The sequence below is a fragment of the Onychostruthus taczanowskii genome, unplaced genomic scaffold, assembly GCF_017590055.1.
Source record: "Onychostruthus taczanowskii isolate IOZ18803 unplaced genomic scaffold, ASM1759005v1 scaffold9, whole genome shotgun sequence".
Taxonomy (NCBI): domain Eukaryota; kingdom Metazoa; phylum Chordata; class Aves; order Passeriformes; family Passeridae; genus Onychostruthus; species Onychostruthus taczanowskii.
Window position 1 is genome coordinate 12,886,596 of NW_024506993.1, and position 18,727 is coordinate 12,905,322.

Here is an 18,727-nt window from a genome sequence, read left to right on the forward strand (position 1 = left end):
ATGTTTTAAAGGAAGTTCCTGCTTGTGTCACACCAGTAAGTGTGTGCTCTTGAAGCAAATTGCTGTTGTTGGAAGTTAGGTATCAGCACATTTGTGTTGCCTGCCACAGGTGCCTCACTGGACAGCCATCCTGCTGTCATTTGTGTCCTTTCAGTATGGGAACAGGCCTGTGAATTACCAGCCAACAGAGAATTCTGCCCTGCTGGCCACAATTCTGGTCAATTTGTGACCTCTCATTCCCTTTGGTTTTCTCATCTCAGAAGCCTCTCAGTCCCTCCCTGTTTGTTTCCTGTTCTGAGTTTGAGGCTCTGATCACCCATATTCACTTACTGTTCATTTCTGTGGGCATTTTTCGCTCCCTGTTCTAAGTCCTTACAGTCCTCAACTTGTATGACCAATCTCTAACTCCAGGATGGTCTCCACATAATGAATCACAATCTTTGGTTGTCACCCAGGTCTTCTTCAACTTCATGAGAACATTAAGATGTGGTTGAAGGTTCTAAGTTCAAGATTGTTCTTATGGACTACTTAGTAAAAATCTGTAATTGATTATGAAATTAAAAGTGCATTTCTACAGGAAAAAAGAAGTGTAGGTAATCTGACATGAGTATGTCTCAGATATACTTAAGTTAGTCTGGTGGCATTCTTAATAGGAAATCAGGCTATTTGAGAGGTCATAGGGAAGAACTTGATTCTGCATTAACACAGTGTAAGATTGGAGGGAAAATATCTGAAGAGTTTTCATACTTTATATTTTATTGCCAGTCCTGATGATTATAACAACTATCAAATCTTCTTACTTCCCATAATACTGGAGATTTTTAAAGAAATAAAATGTACAGTGTTCTTAATCTCCTAAGAGTTTCCTGAATACCTGAGCTGTAGTGGATTCAAAGCTGAATGCTTTACTCTGTGGTCACCAGGGTTACAAATATATATTAATTTTGTTTTATGAGAGATTATGTGCTAATAGAAAATAATCTGATTTTTAGAAAAATGTGAATATCATAGGGTGTGCTTTAGGAACTGGATGGTTTCCAAAAAGTTGGCCCTATTCTTAGAAGCTATAATTGAGGATGGAATGTCACATGGTGCCTAAGCATGTAAAAAGATGTCCTTTTATATCTTTTAATCCTGTCTGACTACACAGAGATTTTTTTTCCCACTTAAAACGTTTTTGATGGCTCTTCTGAAGGATTTGGTGTTTAGAAGTAATTTGTTACAAACTCACCAGCAAGTTTTCTGTTCTCCTCTGAGATCTCAGCAAGGAGGCCTAAAAGGTAGTCCAAGGTTTCTGAACTATACTCCTATCTGAAGGCAAAGTCCTCCTTATCAGGACAGAGGTGGTGCAGGGTGCATCTACCTGGAGCTTCCCTTCCTCCAGTCACAAAGCCAGTTGTTCCAGAATGAGCCTGTAGCTGTCTTAATATTAAATGTGCCTCATTTTAAACAGGCTTTTTAAAAGTATGCTGGTAAACTCCAGCATTTGAGAAAAGAAATCACGTGCAGTGATGTGTGAAACTTGACAACAAACTGGCTGTCGCCAAGTAGGTGTATGCCACTAAAAACGAACTTTTTGAAGAAGACCATGTGCTCTGAAAAAAAAGTATTTATTGATTTGTAAAGTGGTGACTCATCTTGGCAACAGGTCTTTATTCATCTGCTGGAACTGCTAAATATCCTTGGAGTTGCTGAAAGACAATATGTGAAAAACTCTGAACAGGTCAGATGGGATTTTGTTTGAGGTGGATGACTTGGAAACAGAACCACAGGACAGTCAAACAACGATGATTATTATTTTAGTGTCTGTATCCTGATCTACAAATCACTGTATTGATCCATATGTAATTTTAGGGGAAGGGAGAGCATGCTACTTTGTGTATTTTGGCAGTCCTGGTTGTTAGCATAATGCCTTGTATTCTGTGGCCACCCTGGAAAATTGCCAACCTCAAACTCCTGAACAGGGCTCAGGAATATCGAAACTGAGATTTTTCCTTAAACAAAACCCAACACAAAACCAAACAACAAAACCTAACAGCCATAAAAACATAAAACAAAACAGAGTATTTTAGCTATTTTATCTAATGCAGATAACCATGGTTACTTGAAAAGCATAAAATTCTTCAAATTTCTTTAGACTGTGAGTAGAAAATTCAGTCAGAGAAGAAGTTTAGTACCTGGAAAAATGAAATATCTTGTTTGGAAGTTTTCTGCAGTGTTCAAACTTTTTCTTTTAGTTGTTCAGGGAAAAAGAAGAAAATATAAAAGGAGAAAACCAATGAATGACATTGTCCTACATAAAAGGAGTGATATGGTATAGCTGCCTAATGCACTAAATTGGAATTACTGCCTTCCTCCCTGACCCAGATTTTGTTTAATATTCTGTGTGTCTCTTTATCCTGTATGTTTACACATTGTTTTTAGGCAGGTGTGAGCTTGCTCTTGTCTGTTCCCCAAATGGATGTGAACTTGTTCTGCTGGTGCCTCAAGCTGCAGGGCAGCACGCAATTGCATTAGCACCGAGCTGTGTCTGCACTAAGCTCATCGGAGTCACGTGGATTTATTTAATTTAGGAATTTGGGCAGGGCAAGGTTTGCTTGTCAGTACATTCAGTATAAACAATCTCAGATATATCCACTGTAAATAACTAGTATTGTGCTGAATTAGTGTTTTGAGAACTCAGAAGTGCAGTGCAAATTAGTCAGATAAATGCTTTCAAATTTTTAATCTTTGATCTAATTTTTCATCTTTGCTACACATATTATTCTTCTGGAACAAAGAACTTGTGATTCATATCACACATTGTTCAGACTTGTTGAACTGAATGCAATAAAATCCTATTTGTATCATGGTCACCTTTAAAACACCAATTTTCCAATTAAGTTGTATGCAGTTTTCGTAGCTATATTGTTTATTATAAGCAGCTACCAAATGGCAAACACTTCTCTTCTAATGAGGAAGTAACTTCTGTCTAAGAATTTCCCAAAACTCAGTGAGTTTTATCATGCCTTATTTCAGTAGATATAGAAAAATTTGCCTGACATCTATCTAGGTATTTCTGTCTACTTTGTCCTGAGAAGAAAACTGAAATTGCTTTCCACAGAGGCTTGCCCACATTTTGAGATTTGGCTTCAAACCTAAGGGTCGTTGTGAATTACATTGTACTTGTGATGGAAGAAAAGAAAGAGCCTTGAAATTTGGAAGAGCATCTCTGAATTTGAATTTCTCTTTCAGGAATACTTTGCTTCTTGATTTTGATTTGCTACCATTTTGCAGTTACAAACATTGTGAGCTACTCAAGATTCCTCACTTGAAAGTAAATCCAATGCAAATCTGGAATATTTATTAATGCTTTTGTTATTCCTGCTTCTTAATTGCAATTATACTGTAGCCAGGCTGCTTTTTAAACATCTTTTAATGATATTAAATTTTTAATTTACAAGAAGACCAGCTAAACTGGAATTGTATTAAAAACAAGTGGGAAATAGGTTTTGCTGTCTTTGATACTTCAGGAGATGGACTTTGCACATTGAAAAGTTATACCTCTCCTTTGCTTACAGAAATTAATTTATTTTATATTTTGAGGTTTAATGAATGTGATATAAATGTATACACACTGAGCACTGTGTATATTTATATATATCTATATTTATATGTTAGCTTTCCAATCTTTTCCACATATGGAAGAATTTTTTGAGATCATGTTTAGCTATAGAAATCTCTCCCCTTCATTTCCCCTGAATGTGTGTGTTATAATATACAACACTTATATAGAGGTTTACATTTATCTTACATTTCTTAGTAGAAAAATTATCTGCCACCATCATAGTCTAAAATAGGTCTTTAGACCAACTGAGAAAGCCAAAAATGCATTTTTGGGAGACAGTAACTTGATAACAAAAGTTGCATATCTGGCACTGGTTACTTAAGTGAGATAACATGTCACAGGCTTTCACTACAAAGGGGACCATAAATTTTTGCATTGCAAATCTGATTTCACGGACCACTTCTTGTAAGAAGCATTGAGTTTCCGCTTCATCTAGTGATAAAACTTTAGAATGCATGAGTATCTGCTGAAACATCTTATTCATGTTAATGCTGGTCTGGGTGCTGTAAAGTAAATGGTCAGAAACAACATTTCGCTTTCCCCCATGGCCGTATTTGTGATGGATTTTAACCCAACTATATACAAATAGAACAAATGGTGAGATGGGATTTAAGGCCATTTTCATAACTGGGTGATGCATGGTCACTTGTGACCCCTTCTGTTATGGATAACTTTGAAAATAGACCTCTGACATAAATACATATTGCTGAAGCAATTTTTAAGATTTATTCAGCTTTTTGAATATACAAATGAAACATAAAATAAAGACCTTTTAAAGCTCTGTGCCCCAAACACTTAAATGAATCCACTGTTAGTCTTTCCACTTTTTAGCTACAGGCTCAGTTCTTCAAATCATTCATGCACAACACTCTTCTGTAGTCAATTGTTCTGTGCATGGAGGGTTCATGTGATTAGTCCTCAGCTGTGTTTGATCCCAGAAACTGAGCAGCAGATACTTCTGAAAGATTCTGAAAGATTCCGATTTTTAGACTGAGTTCTTGATTTGAAAGAAATGTCATTGCTTAGCAGGTAGATTTCTTTGTAAAAAGGGGAAATTTCGTATGTGTAAATGTAAGTATTTGCTGTAAGTAGGATGATTTCACAGTTCAGAGCCAGCAGTTACGCGTTTAATGACCCATTAGAGGCCGTAGATATTAAGGAGAGCAGTGTAAATCACTCATCAGAAAGTTAGTTGCAGAGATGAGCAGGTTATTGCTAGATTTATTTAACCCAAGTTGAGACATTAATTCTTAGCATGCAGGACATGAAAGGGAAATGTGATGGGCCTTGTCAGGAAGGGTCTCCTGTTGTGGGAAGAGAGCCAGAAAAGCTTAACTCATCAAGTTTTTAATGTTGCCTGTATTGCAAAAGCTAGAAGGAGATCAGGACCTTTTTTTTTCTTTTTTTTTTTTTTTTTTTTTTTTTTTTTTTTTTTAAAGAATAGATTTTATAAAGATACTTGCATGCCACAGGAGTGCAGGGGACTGTGCTCTAACACATATTTTCATGAGGTGGCCACGTAGTAATGCAGTCTTTTGCAGTCTTTGAGTGCACCTACATTAGGGTTTTAGTTCTCATCAAGAATGCACATTTGAATCAAATCCTCCTGGTCATTCCCACTTCTTGCATATGGTTCATATCCAGATGTGATGTTGGATTGGGCACCCCAAGTTCCTGTTTGATTCAACTTAAATGAAAGATACATTCCAGGAGGTCCTCCCACACTGTGAAATTGCTAAAAGGAACAGTTTTGGGCAAGATTAATTTAGAATACCCCCCAAGGCAGGTGTATTGTACAGAGGTGACCCTCAGGACCACTGTAATGGCTGTAGATCTGTTGCTGTTGGAAGACAAATATTATCTCCTGCAGTTACTCCATATTCACCAGTGATCAAGAATATGCTACATGCAGAATGGCAGTGACTGGGCTGACAATTTCTGGCATCTGATTATTAAAATTTTGTAGCTGGACCTAATTGTGCAGACCATGATTAGAGTTCTCCTTTGTTTCTAACCTGCTGTGTGAGGTAGCCCCTGCTCCCTGAAAGCCACTGTCTCAAATTTACTGCTGACACTGGTGAGCCTTAGCGAATTGATGGCTAAGAAATCTGCCTGCAGAGCTTGCATTGAGATATACTCCCATAACAAAACAGAAAATGTCTCTGTACAAGCCTTCTGCATCTGTATGTGGTGTTTTCCAAGCACTGTTTTTTAACTTCCTCATTTTCATACTTTGAAGCCATATTTGAGGTTTTGTGGCAATTGGATCAGAGCAGTAAATCACATTTAGTGATAGCAGATACTTGTTTTTAAGATAGTCGGCAATTATAGTAAATAGCAGTACAGAAAATAAAAAAATAAATAAAAAACCAAAAGTATCAAATAAATTATTTGTAAAAAGCCTTAATAGTATTTGAGATTATTCTGCTTTACTATAAATACAGGTCCAAATTAGATACTGTCCTAAAAATACAAGGCATTCAATGTTTTAAACACTCCAAATTGTTAACAGTTTTATGAGAAGTGTGTATACTAATTTCTCAAGTCAAATGGTATCTCTCAAATTTTGTGTGTTTTCCTGTTTCACTTGTCAGTAACTGAGATTTTGCTTTGCAGTTTTTGTCACTGAGTTGCTATTCTTGACCTTATAAACCAATGAAAGATCCAAGTTTAAAAAGCAGTTAATGTACACAAACATTAATGAAAAATTGCTTGATTGCAGTTTATTGTTTGAAAGAGCCATAGATTAATGATTCTGAAGGATACACACACTGATATGAAAAACTAAGCTTACTTCTGGAATCCTCTGTTCCAATATTAATAAATGATAAGGCATAAATGCAGCTTTTATTTTGCTTCACTGTGTGTCAAGAATGCAAAAATAAGTAGTGAATTTTATTTGTCTCAGAACTTCAGTGAGGAATTCTGTATTCCCTCTATTATCTGTTTGCACTGAGGCACCAAACCTTAGCTTCTTGATACAATACTTTATTCATGGAACCTTTATTCAAAATTACAGTCCTGATTCTCATGGGCTTTTTGTCCAGTGCTTTTGGGTACTTGCTTCTATCCATACAGAAAAAATTGTAACTGTAAGTTAGGATTTACACCAGTTGTGACTGGTTTTGAGGTTGTTCTTATTATTAAAAGTGTAAAATACAGTGATGTTTGGGGTTTTTGGGGGGTTTTAAAATTATTTTAAAATTAAATTTTATGTCAAAACAGAACACTGTGCTTAATTTTATGAATGTGCTAATTAAAAATTGCAAAATATGTAATAATTTTTTATGTACAGGATAAGATGGATTGTGACACAATTTTCATTGAAACAGATGTGAGGAAAAAATGATCTAAGAGGATTTTTATTAATTGTAGCTGTTGAAGGTTAAGTGGACTGTGATCATAATGTGGACTACTCAATAATTTCTTCATCAATCTATAATTTAAAAATTATTTTGAATGTAATTAACCATATCTTTTAGAAAGTGTCTAAGACTTGATAGGAAATCTTCAAATCATCCAAAAATGATAAATTACTGAAAAATATGTCCTGTGTTTGCAGTGTAACTACATCCTCTAAATCTCTATATAGGTGTTTTTTTATTGGAGAAAAGATCTGTCTCCTTTTCTCTATGTTACTTAATAATGATCAGAAAATCTTTTAGTGTTTTCTGAAGGATCATTTAGGTTGAGTCTCCTGTTTCTCACTGCCAAGTTTATTTTTCAGTAATTTTCTAGCTGTTTCCTGATCTGTTTACAGTCTTTCAAATATTCACAAGAGTGTGACATGAGGACCAGATGTGAAATTCCCTTAATGGTCTTATGCTACTGTATAGAGATGCAGCAAAAGTTCTTTGAGAAAGAGTTTTCTTTCTCTGCCTGTATTTGTCTTGGTAAATCCAACATTGTGCCACGTGTTCATTTCCACCATGACCTGTAAAGACCTTTTTGATGTCCTTGATTTCAGAAGCAGTTCCCTTTCTTCTAAGCCTCCCCTATGTGTTTTCCTATTATGATAGTGGATTCATGAGTTCAGGCATACGTGTCTGTATCTGATAACATTTATTCAGATAATTCCACAACTGTTCACTTTTCCAAGAAGACTGTCAGGCTTTTCTTTCAGATCATGGGAATGTGGAACAAGTTTGGGATGAGAAAGATTTCTATGGGTCCCCTTCCTTCTCCAGCAAACATTCATTCAATACAGAGCTAATTGTTCTGACACTGTGTCATGTGGCACATAATCAAATGCCTTACAGAAATCTCAGCATATTATTTCAAAGCACTTACCTTATCAAAAAGAGTCTCTCTGTAATTGGAAAAGATAGAAGGCTATTTTGACAGAACTGGTACTTAATAAAGCCATGTTGATTGACATTAACTGAGCTCCAGCTTTTAATTTATTGCTTTTTGTATATCAGGATCAGTGTCAAACTATATTTGTCTTTAATTTCTGATAAAACTCTTTACAAATATTTGACAATATTTGATTTTTCAGCTATTCTAGACTTCTGCCAAAAGGAGATGGCAGAAATAATTGAAGTAAAAATGAATGTCTGCCTGTTTGAAAAACTGCAGTACTCTGAACAGGAAGCCAGCTGTGTGTAGTTAGGGGAGGAGTCACTTCAAAACATGTTGTATTGTCCATTTTGTTGATTTCTTGCTGTTTTTAAGGATACACCAAATATTAACCTAATGCATTATGTTAGTGAAATAGGATCAAACTACTCAGTGGAACAGAAATCCTTCATTCTTTCTTCAACTTTTACTCTGGCAAAACCTCTTGTCAGCTTGGAAGTCAGTTCAATTAGCATTAGTGGGCCTGACCAGGAGTGGCTCCTGCAGAATTCAGAGGAATAACTTGTGTTTTCAGTGAGGCAAACCCAGCTCATTGGAAGTTTTACAGAACCTGTGCCTTTGTTTCAAAAATAAATAAGGATATTCAGGCCTTACTCTGCCTGTGCTTTGTGGTGTGTTTGTGCAGACCTTATAACTCAGATGTGTTCCAAGTTAACTGTAAAAAATTTACCCACATTTCTTCTGTGTTAAATGATAGCTAAGTTTATAGTGGACTGTCAGATTTCTTTACTTAATTCAGCAACATGCAAGACATCTATCTTAACATCTGGTTTTTAATAACAGTTGACATCTGGGAGCTCTTTTTTATTCCAAGAATGGGTTAGGAACAGTAGTGATACTGGCAGTGTATATTTTCAGGCTGAAATTCCTGTCCATTTCAATCATAATTAATTACCATTCCTTGTATTAAATTTTTAGATTTAATTAAGTGCCGGCAATATGTTACACCAGCTAACTTTCAAGGTTTTGAAATTATTGAATGAGGTTTTTTTTGATGTTTTTAAGATATTAATGGGTGAATTTTAAGGATAGCTAAAATGATATGATTTTATTTGATTTTGAAATAAATCCTGAGTTAAATGAAACAAACCTTGCTGTTCACCTCTAAGTTCTAGCAGCTGAGTGTCACATCATTGGGCACAGTTAACTGTATATGGAGATAGCTGTGCACATGCACATCTCTATGTGTATGGATAAAGAGATATTGTAAATTTGCAGTCTTAGTATATCTGGGGAAGAAAAGGTCAATTCCCTGGTTTAATTAATGTTTATTTTTTAGATTTTATTAAAATTTATTTTATTATTACATTCAAGTTTGTAATAAATGTGAAGAAAGACTTTCTGCTTTCAGCTTACCTACCATAAATTAAAAACAAATTCAATAAATTGTTATGAATTTTTCTATTTGTCATTAATGTTATTTATCCCCAAAACTAGAAATGAATAAATCGAATGGTTCAAAACTGGAAAAAAGGGGAAGAACTATTTAATAGCATCCAAAAATGTGCAGTCTGTAACACATGTTGAAAAGATAAATTTAATTGATAGCAGTTTGGAATAGTGCACTTTTACTTTGCTAATGGTAAATTTTTTTGTTATTCAGTAGTTTTGTATCTTTTAACAAAATGTAAGACAATTTGATTAATTTTTTTGCTTACTTAAAGTTTTGAGCTTTTCATTGCTCTCAATGTTGGTTTGAATTGCGTGCAATTAAAAAATAGACAATCTTTTAATATTTAATCTTATAATCATCTTCGTACACTCTGTTTTAACTGGGAGGGAAAAAAAGTTTACATCACTGTTGTTGTGTTTTTGGTTGCTATAGATGCAGATTCTTGAATATGTAACACAAGCTTGTTCAGTTGTGTTCACTGGCTTACATTAAAAAAAAAAAAAAAAGTCATGTTGTTAAAAGACAAGAAAATTGTATTTTATATGCACCAAAGTAACATTTCTTTCTTTCTTTCTTTCATTCCAATGCCAACACTTTCTCTGTGCATCTCCTCATGTCTGGCACACAGGATGATGAGGAGGGTATATGGGCATAGCCGTTCCTGTAAACCAAAGTTCCAGTTTTGTTTTGAGGGGTGAGAAACTCTCTTTTATCTCTTTTTCATGTTGCAGTCTAATTGTTGTGTTTTCTTTTACACTGCATGGAGCTGTGTGTTTCTTGACAAGTGTGTTTGTGAATGCTGTAAGGATGTTTTCTCATACGCAGTGAAAAATGAGAAACTGTGTCTAATGGTTTAATGGTCTAGTGGTTTCGTTTTTTTCATAATTTATTGTGGCTAAAATTGTAGGTGGGTACAGAACTTTAAAAGACATGTATTTGTATCTGTCTAGACAATTTTCTTTTTTTCAATAGGTAAGTTCTTTAAGCTAGTATTAATTTGCTGTACCATCTCTAAACTCCTTGTAAGAGCACTGTAATATCCTTGCAGAATGTGTATGAAAGTTTGATACTTAAGAAACTTTGCCACCGATTATTCATGCAGTTTTACTAGAATAGAATTTCTGATATGCGTGGAAAAACATCAGACTACCTCTTCAGCTGAAATGTTTTAGTGAAATTTTAAAACAAGCAGCAGATATTTAGTAAGGGAAGTATAATCTCTGTGCAACATGCTCTTTGTCTGAAATATTATCATAGAATAACATCCATACAATAATTTGCTTGTGATATTCAAAGTGCAGCTTGAATTTTTTGTCTCCCAAATGATGTGTAAATTGTATTGTCATGGTGTGTCAGGTATTGGTTGATGCATATCCTCTTGTTTGGGGCTTGCCTTTGAAGCTGTGGGTAATTTGTAGCTCAAAATCACCTTGGTCTCCACATGCTGAAGACATCAGGCTTTGGTAGATTGCTTCTAGAAAATGTTGCTCACTACTTTTTACAGGAACAATTTTATTTGCTTCAATAGTCATATTCAGAGGAGTAAAATCTACTCACATAAGCAAAGATTAATGTCTTATTAAACCTTCCACACATTATATTGCCTTTGGCATTTTACCATTCTGCCTCTCACACTGCTGATTTTCTTAGCAAGTAGTATGGCTGAGGAAATCAAATCTCTCAGTCAACTGAGTGTATATTAAAACACAATATTAATAAAATTAAGTTGGGTGTATATCCATCTTATTTAGAAAAGCTTCTATGTATTTTTTTTGTTACTGCAGACATCTATCAAAAGCTAATTGTGAACATGAAGAGAACAAGAGACCCAATGAGAATGAACATGAGGAGTATATTTTATGTTGGAGAGGAAAATAGAATAGAAACAATTTAATTTTAGAAGTATTTGAACTGCAGGAATGTGGGTTTCTAGAAAAAATCTTCACCTTACTATTTTGTACATTGCATATTTGTCATAATTTGTAGTTATACAGTTTAAATTATTTAAACTGTGACTGCATTTCCATTGCAACATGGAACATGTTTATGAATCAAAGCACATTTTTGCCCTTCTAGAGACTCAAAACTGCATTTGATTTGGTTTAAGAAAACCTGTGTGTAAAGAATACAATGATTTTGAAAGCAGGTTGACAAGAGACTGAGGGATATTTATTTAGCATTTATTAGAGCAGTGTAAAATAGTTTATATGCTTTTGAATTGTAGATGATTTTTCTTTGAGAGGGTTTTTTCCCTACCAAAAACAAGTGCCTGATATACCAAAACATTTAGCTTCTGATCTTGTTTTGTTCCAAGTTTAATGGTTGTTTGATTTATTCAATCAAAGCTTTTCTGGAGGCCATGAGGTGGAACTTTGCCTCAGTAAAGATAGTGCAGGCTGGGCTTCTAATTATGTTTAAAACATTGTAAGTTTAAAAAAAAGTGAAGTCCCTTTAAACTTCAGGATGAGAAAGTGCTGTAAGGTTACAGAGAGCCTGCAAGGTGTCCAGGGAAATCCCCCTGGCCAGCCCTTTTAGTAGCCAAGGTAGCTGCAGTGCTTGAGTCTTGTTAGAAACAGGATCTCTTCCCCTCTCCTCACCCTTACAGAGGGAAAAAAAAAAAAAAAAAAGAAAGAAAATCGTGAGGTGATGATAAGTTTTAAGAATTAAGCCTGTATAGCAATCTGTCATGGGTAACTGAAGCCATGTGACCCTCAGAAAATGTTTTGTGGTGCAGGTAGAACACAAGTGCTTGTTTTCCCTTTCCAGTTCCAACCACTGAAGTGCAGCAGACGCTGGAAAAACAGTTCTGGCTTTGCCACAAGCTGTTCATGTGTGTGAGAGAGCTCAGCACAAAACCTGCTTGTACAGTATTTTGTTTGTACAGTACTGTAGACTGCCTTCTGTGTCAGATGTGAAGTAGATTGGATGTTTGGACAAATTTATTGTCTGTGACATCCTCAGAGCAGGATTACCTTCACACGTGAAACAGAGACTGACTGAAGCCTGTGCCTGGCAGCAGCTGATGGCTAGTGCTTTTGAAAATAGGATCATAAAGCTAAACTGCTAAATTTGGTTTTAGGAGCAGCCCACAAAGTCTGTAAATTTAAAATTTGGCCTTGGTAGACAGTGTGTAGGCATTCTTCACAAGGCATCAGTGCCATTCAGTAAAAAAACTCCTTCAAAACAGAAATTCTCTGCAACGTGGATGAAAGAATATTGCTCAGGCAAATACTCACTGTTGACTTCAAACTACTGGATGTGTTTCATATGCTTCAGGGAGGAGGAGGAGAAGGCTATTGTAAAACAAATGTGGTGCCTAGATTTGTCTTTGCTGAGATGTGGTGAACAGTTCTCTTTCAAGATGTGCTTGCTAAAACTAGCAGTACAAAGCAGAACAAAATTTGGTCATGTTGCTATATAAGGGTATGTTTAAAGGCATTAACTATTAGCTATTGTTCTGCTTTTTGTTTTCATTATTTCAAGTTAGGACTTTTGTAAATAATTTATTTTTCTTTTTGTTTGCCGTGTTTTGGAAAAAACATCCTAGCTTTGAAATGAGCATCAGTAGCATGCTAGGCTACTAGGGAAAAATAAGGAGCATGACAGTTTGCAGTGTTCATTTTAATTTTCTCATTGAGTGTGTGAATACCAGATCTATGCTTAATTAGATAAATGGGTGTTGCTACATTGACTGGAGCCCAAGGGCATTCTGGATTTGTGAAATTTTAGGCATGATTGTTGTTTTACTGTAACTTAGTTTTTACTAAACAAAAGGAGGAAACTCCCAAGCTATGTTTGTTTTCCAAACCATAGACAGATTTGTGTCTAGTCTTTATTCCTGTTAAAATACTTCTGTTCTTAATGGAAGACAATTATAGCTTATCTTTTTATTGGGACATTTTATATTAGTTAAAAAGTTACCTTTCGTTTATTCTTAAGGATTTCAATATTATTGCTAGTATTTTTAGATATTAATTGCTCACTGCTGAAGACAGAGGGTTTTCATTAAAAGTAGAGATTTGTTTAGCTGTATGTATTTGGTTATTTTTTTATTGATTATATGCTGGCAATATGTCAATCACTTGATATAAAAGTTAAGGCTGGAAGTTGAAGTCCTGGGCCTGTTAGAGTTTGTGAAAGCCCTGTTATTTCTTTCAGTACTGTTCAGTTTTTACTCAGAGCAGTTTCTTCCTTTTGATTGTTCTATTCATAGTACACATATACAGAGTATTCATTGCACCTGTGCATATACACAAATGTATTCTCACAATTATTTGTGTGAACTAGATGTTATTTGACAGGCATTTATCTAATCTTAAACATTGTATTTATGGAGCACTAAATCACACTCATGTGTAACTGTAGAAATGAATTATATAAGTTCAATGGTTTTTTGTCTCTTCCTTGTGTTTTAGCTGTGTGAGGCCCTGAACTTTGGCCTCAGCTTTTTCACTGCAGGTGCAGAGGGTGTACAAGAAAGAGAAAATGTAGCTGATGAGCTAAACTCAGATGTAGTCAGTCTGAAGACAACAATCACAGGGCCTACCATCATCATCAGTTGTGCTCTTTTATAATCTTCCATAGTAAAAATAAATAACATACCAGAACAGTTTTAAACACTGTAGAAAGTGAGAAAAGGCTGTATGTGTTTTCACAGCTTTCACCTTTGTTTTGAAATGCTATAGTTGCTGTAAATTGGAATAGTTAATTACTGATTTCACACAAGTAATAAAATCATCTAGCTGTTGTTTAAAATCTGAAGCTGATGACATCTTGAAAAAAGTAGCAAAAATCTGCTCTAAAGATATGATTTCAGTGATGAATTGCATTGTGTTGGATTTAATATCTACAAATTATCATGAGAATGTGTGAAATTACTGTTATTTTATTTGTCTTGAAGACAGTTTCAAAGGATTGTTAGTGAATATTAGAGTATGTCAATGTGGGACTGCCTGCAGATCATTCTGGCTGGAAGGTCCTGGTTTGTTTGGAAGCAAAAATACCTCTTGACCTAATCAAAGGTCATAGGACATAAACTTTTGAATGTAAGATTTTACAATTGAACTCTAAAAGATGAAAACCCCACAATTTTGAATAAACAAGATTTATATAAATTGTTCTGGGAAGTTTATGAAAAAATACAAGAGAAAATGTTCATCAAAGGATGGAAAATGTATACCTAATTAAAATCTTCTAATATCTATTTTTAATATTCTGTTAGTTACAATACTATAATGCCATCTTAAAAATAAGAAAAAAATAAGTAAACCTCTCTGTGCTGACCTACTTAACATCAATGAAATACCAGTTGTCATTGCATTTGTCTCTTGGTTTTCTCAAGGAAAACCTCTGAGAGGTGATGACTGCTGTCAGAGATAGCCAGTCCCCCCAGCCACAAGCCTGGAGCCAGTTTGGAGTCACATCCACACTCTCTGTTGTGCTTTCTGCTCTTCTGGCACTGGTTCTGTATGGGAGCAGGTTTGCAGATCACACACCTTCAGTAATGGAAACACATCTTCAGGGAGTGGTGTCTGGAGCTCAGGCTGAGCTGAGGGTGGTGGACATGCAAAGAAACAAATGAAAGCATTTGGCTTTTCCAGCAGGCATCCTTGCATACTCCTGTCCTTTTTCTGACAGTGTAAAGGTATTGGGCAGGGTGGGATTTTCTTGAGTATGAGCCTCAAATCAGTGGCTGAAGCATAATAATTTATAAATAATTCTACAACAGAGGTAAAAACACAGATAAGAAAAATACTGGTTTGTGTGATTTAATTAAGTTCAGTATTTGCATCTTAGGATTGTTTTGACATTATTAAGCTATTTGTATACTTTTGCTCTAGTAGTAAATACCAATGTAATGAAAAATTATAATTAATTAGAAAATAATTAATTAATTAGAAATTAATTAATTAGAAAAAGCTAGGAAATGCCTGTTAATATTTTTGATTTCACTATACTGTCCCACTCTAATTAGTCATCTGTTTTGGCATCAATGTTCTTATTTGTTCAAAAAATCTCTCAAGCTAATTGCTCATTTCCAGTGGTGATGGAATGTCCCTGTATATCAAAATGGCAGAACCTTGCTATTTCATTTTGTTCCTGTTTTGATCTTTGCTTTACAGACGATTAACCAGTGACAATGTGTATAGGTCTGTTTTCCAGAAGGGCTGTGATGATTTCACTGGAGCCTTTCAGCACATCTGGCTGGCCAGACAATGAGTTCTTCTTCAGCTTGGCTCTGAGTTCTACCAAAGCCAGCCAAGCTGCACAGTTTATGTACTAGTTTTACTTTAAACCAGAACTTCTTTACTAAAATGAGCAAGCTACTCACTTGAACTGTGTTACTGAAGGGTTTGAAGAGGTCATGGTCTCCTAGGGGAGAGGGATGAGAAGCTGGTTTCTTCCACAGCACACCTGAATGGATGAGGAGATCTGTCCCCAGCCTAGGCCATGCAGCTGTACCAGCTGAGGACATTATTGCCACCCACCATTATCCACTTGCTGCACTTTTTCTGCTGGGGTTGTAAGCCCCCAGATCCATCAGTAGAAGAAATCAATCCCTTATCAACTTCAAGCCAGCTGAGCCAGGTTAGCATCAGTAGTGATGAGTGCCCATTCATCAGACCAGCCTGGTTGTCCTTGCCTGGTGTGGATAAGGGAGCAGAGGAGCAGTGATAACATCCAGCTGATGGCTGGGGCACAGCAGCCAGTGCCCTAACACCTTCAAGGGGAAAAGCTTAGTCTGGAAGAGAATTATATCCATCAGTTAAAAACAAAAGGACCCTATCTGAAATGACTTTATCTTCAAAGGCTATAGTACCAATTTAGGTAATCAGGTTATTAAAATAATAGAAATTTATCCAGTGCAGTTTTCTTGTTTAACTAATCAGAATCAGAAACTCTTTGTTCATTTTGCAGATAGACATATTTCTACCAGATGCAAGCATGGAGATCAGTAATAAATGATATTTTCCATGGAGCTGTAATTTTGGAGAGTAAATCTGTGTCACATTTTAGGAAAACAAGTTCTAATTTTTTTTTTTTTTGTTGGGATTTTTCAATAGATCTTGCAACATGCTTTTTCTGAGCCAATTAATAATATGATTAATTTTGTCACACATAGTTCTAGGACCTTGAAATTAGGTGATAAATCTCAAACAAATCTGGAAGCTTATAATGGCTACTGTTCCCAATGTGGTGGAGGCCTCAGTCTGAGTTTGCTGGTGCCATCAAAACAGCACAGTTGCATTCTTTGTGTTGTCTTCCATCTGCTGAGCTGGCCTGCTTGTGAGCTCCTCATGAGGATTCATTTTAGCTCCAAGAATATGGTGAGGGTCAAATGTAAACACTGAGGTAAGTTTTTAATGATTTAGGGATTCTGTTAGCTAGGATGATTTTGATTATGACAGTTAGAGGTTTTAGGTATGACTTTGGTTCTACAGGCCAATAGGAATTTATACCTGAGTAAGTAATAACAGATCCCAACATTCTGATTCAATTGTGTTTTGCATTGAATGTGCTCTAAGATTGCCTTTATGTTTGGTTGTTTTTTTTAAGTAATTGAGTATTATATCCTTACTTAGATTAATTGCAGGGCAAAAAAACCGGTAAAGGTTTCTTGCCTTCAATGTTATGCTGTAACACAAAAACACAAAAAAAGTGTTTTTACCAAGTTTCTAAAGTCTCTTATGTGGTTTACTCTATGTTGCAGCTGTGGTTAGATTTAATGAAAGCATCCTTATCTACCCTATTTAACTTACCCACAGTCATACTACGTCTGAGATTGACAAAATTGTTGAGAAATTGATGTAGATCCTGCAGCACTCATTTGTAATATATGTATGAATGATAGGACATTTTTAAAAGAACTTGCAAAACTGATTAAAATTTTCTAGCTGCTTTTTTTCTTTACTAAACCACATTCAGGTTTTAATCCATCTGTTACACAACTCATCTTCTAAGAGATCTTATTCTCCATTTGTAAATTTGCCTAATTTCTAAAGTCAGTGGCAGAAACTTTAATAAGAAACTGTTGTGTTGTTAACAGTTTTATAATTGAAACGAGCTATTTTACAGTTGTAGTGTTGCAAATCTCTTTACCTTGAGGCTTATAATCTATTTCCATTGAGTAATTAATAGGTGGAAGCATATTTAGAACTAGAATGACTCTTTTTTAATGAAAATGAATAATCTCAAAAATATCTGCTCATAGTAACAGTTCTTAGAGTTGTCAACCAAAAAGCCTGTAACTGATGGCAAGTGAGAAAAGAGCTCAGAGTACTAATTCCCTTTTTTTTCCATTTATCTCTTTTACTTAGTAAGTTTCTAATGTTTAATTAGAAGAAGTGAAGACAACTTGTTCAAAAATTGCAGTGTCTTAGAATACCTTTTCTTTTGGTTTTGTGGGAAAGAGAGGTCTTAGTATGGAAGCTGCTGAACTTGTATGTGAATCCTTCACATACAGGCTTACTGCTTGAAGGAAGTTTGAAAAATTTTATCTGCATGTGATACTTAAGAAAAAAAATACCCTATCTTTCCCTCTGAAAAGCAGTGTTGCTCCAAAATTCTACTTTAAACAAGCTGAATGAGAAAACCTTGCCTTAGTTACAGAAAAAAGGTACAGTACAGAGAAAAACCCATGAGCTCTCTGGCTATATTTGACTGCTGTTAGCACCAAGACCAAATGAGTACTGTTAGCTGTACTTTTACCAATGTGCTCTGTTTTTCCTTGAGGACTGATAGGTTTAAATGTACTGATTCTCTCCTTGAGTCTGTCAAACTTTGATCTGATGCTGAAGTGTTCAAAAGCTTCATGCATTGCAGGGTTTCAGCGAACTTGATCTTACAGGTTTAACTTAAATATTGTTTCCATTTTGAAGTCTGTCATATAGATGTACCACAAAGAGTGTTTGGTTTTAGCCCTGATGCCTTGAGTGGTGGTATGCAGCCAGTAACAGAATACTTGGAATAAAGAAAAATCCTGAAATGAATCCCTCCAGCTATGGGCCAGTTGAGAGCGAGAGAGACAGGATGTAAAGTAAAACCAGTATGTCTCCTTTGATCAAAGGATAGATTCCCCACCACCACCCAGCAGGTGATTAACACATAAGTACATTCTCCCCTAAATGGGTGGAGGGACAAAGCTGAGCACCCATAAAGCAAACTTCAGTTAATAACTGATTTTAGAAATATTTCAAATGCTGTCTTTGTGCATTCAGTTTCATGGTTTTATGTGATCTGATGCATGTAAGTGCAACTAAATTGTCTTAGAATAGGAACTTCTCCAAAGAAAGAATTGCTAAGCACATTATGAAACTGCATTTTGATTTTCAGAAAAAAAAAAAAAAGCTCTTTCCACATGTAACTGA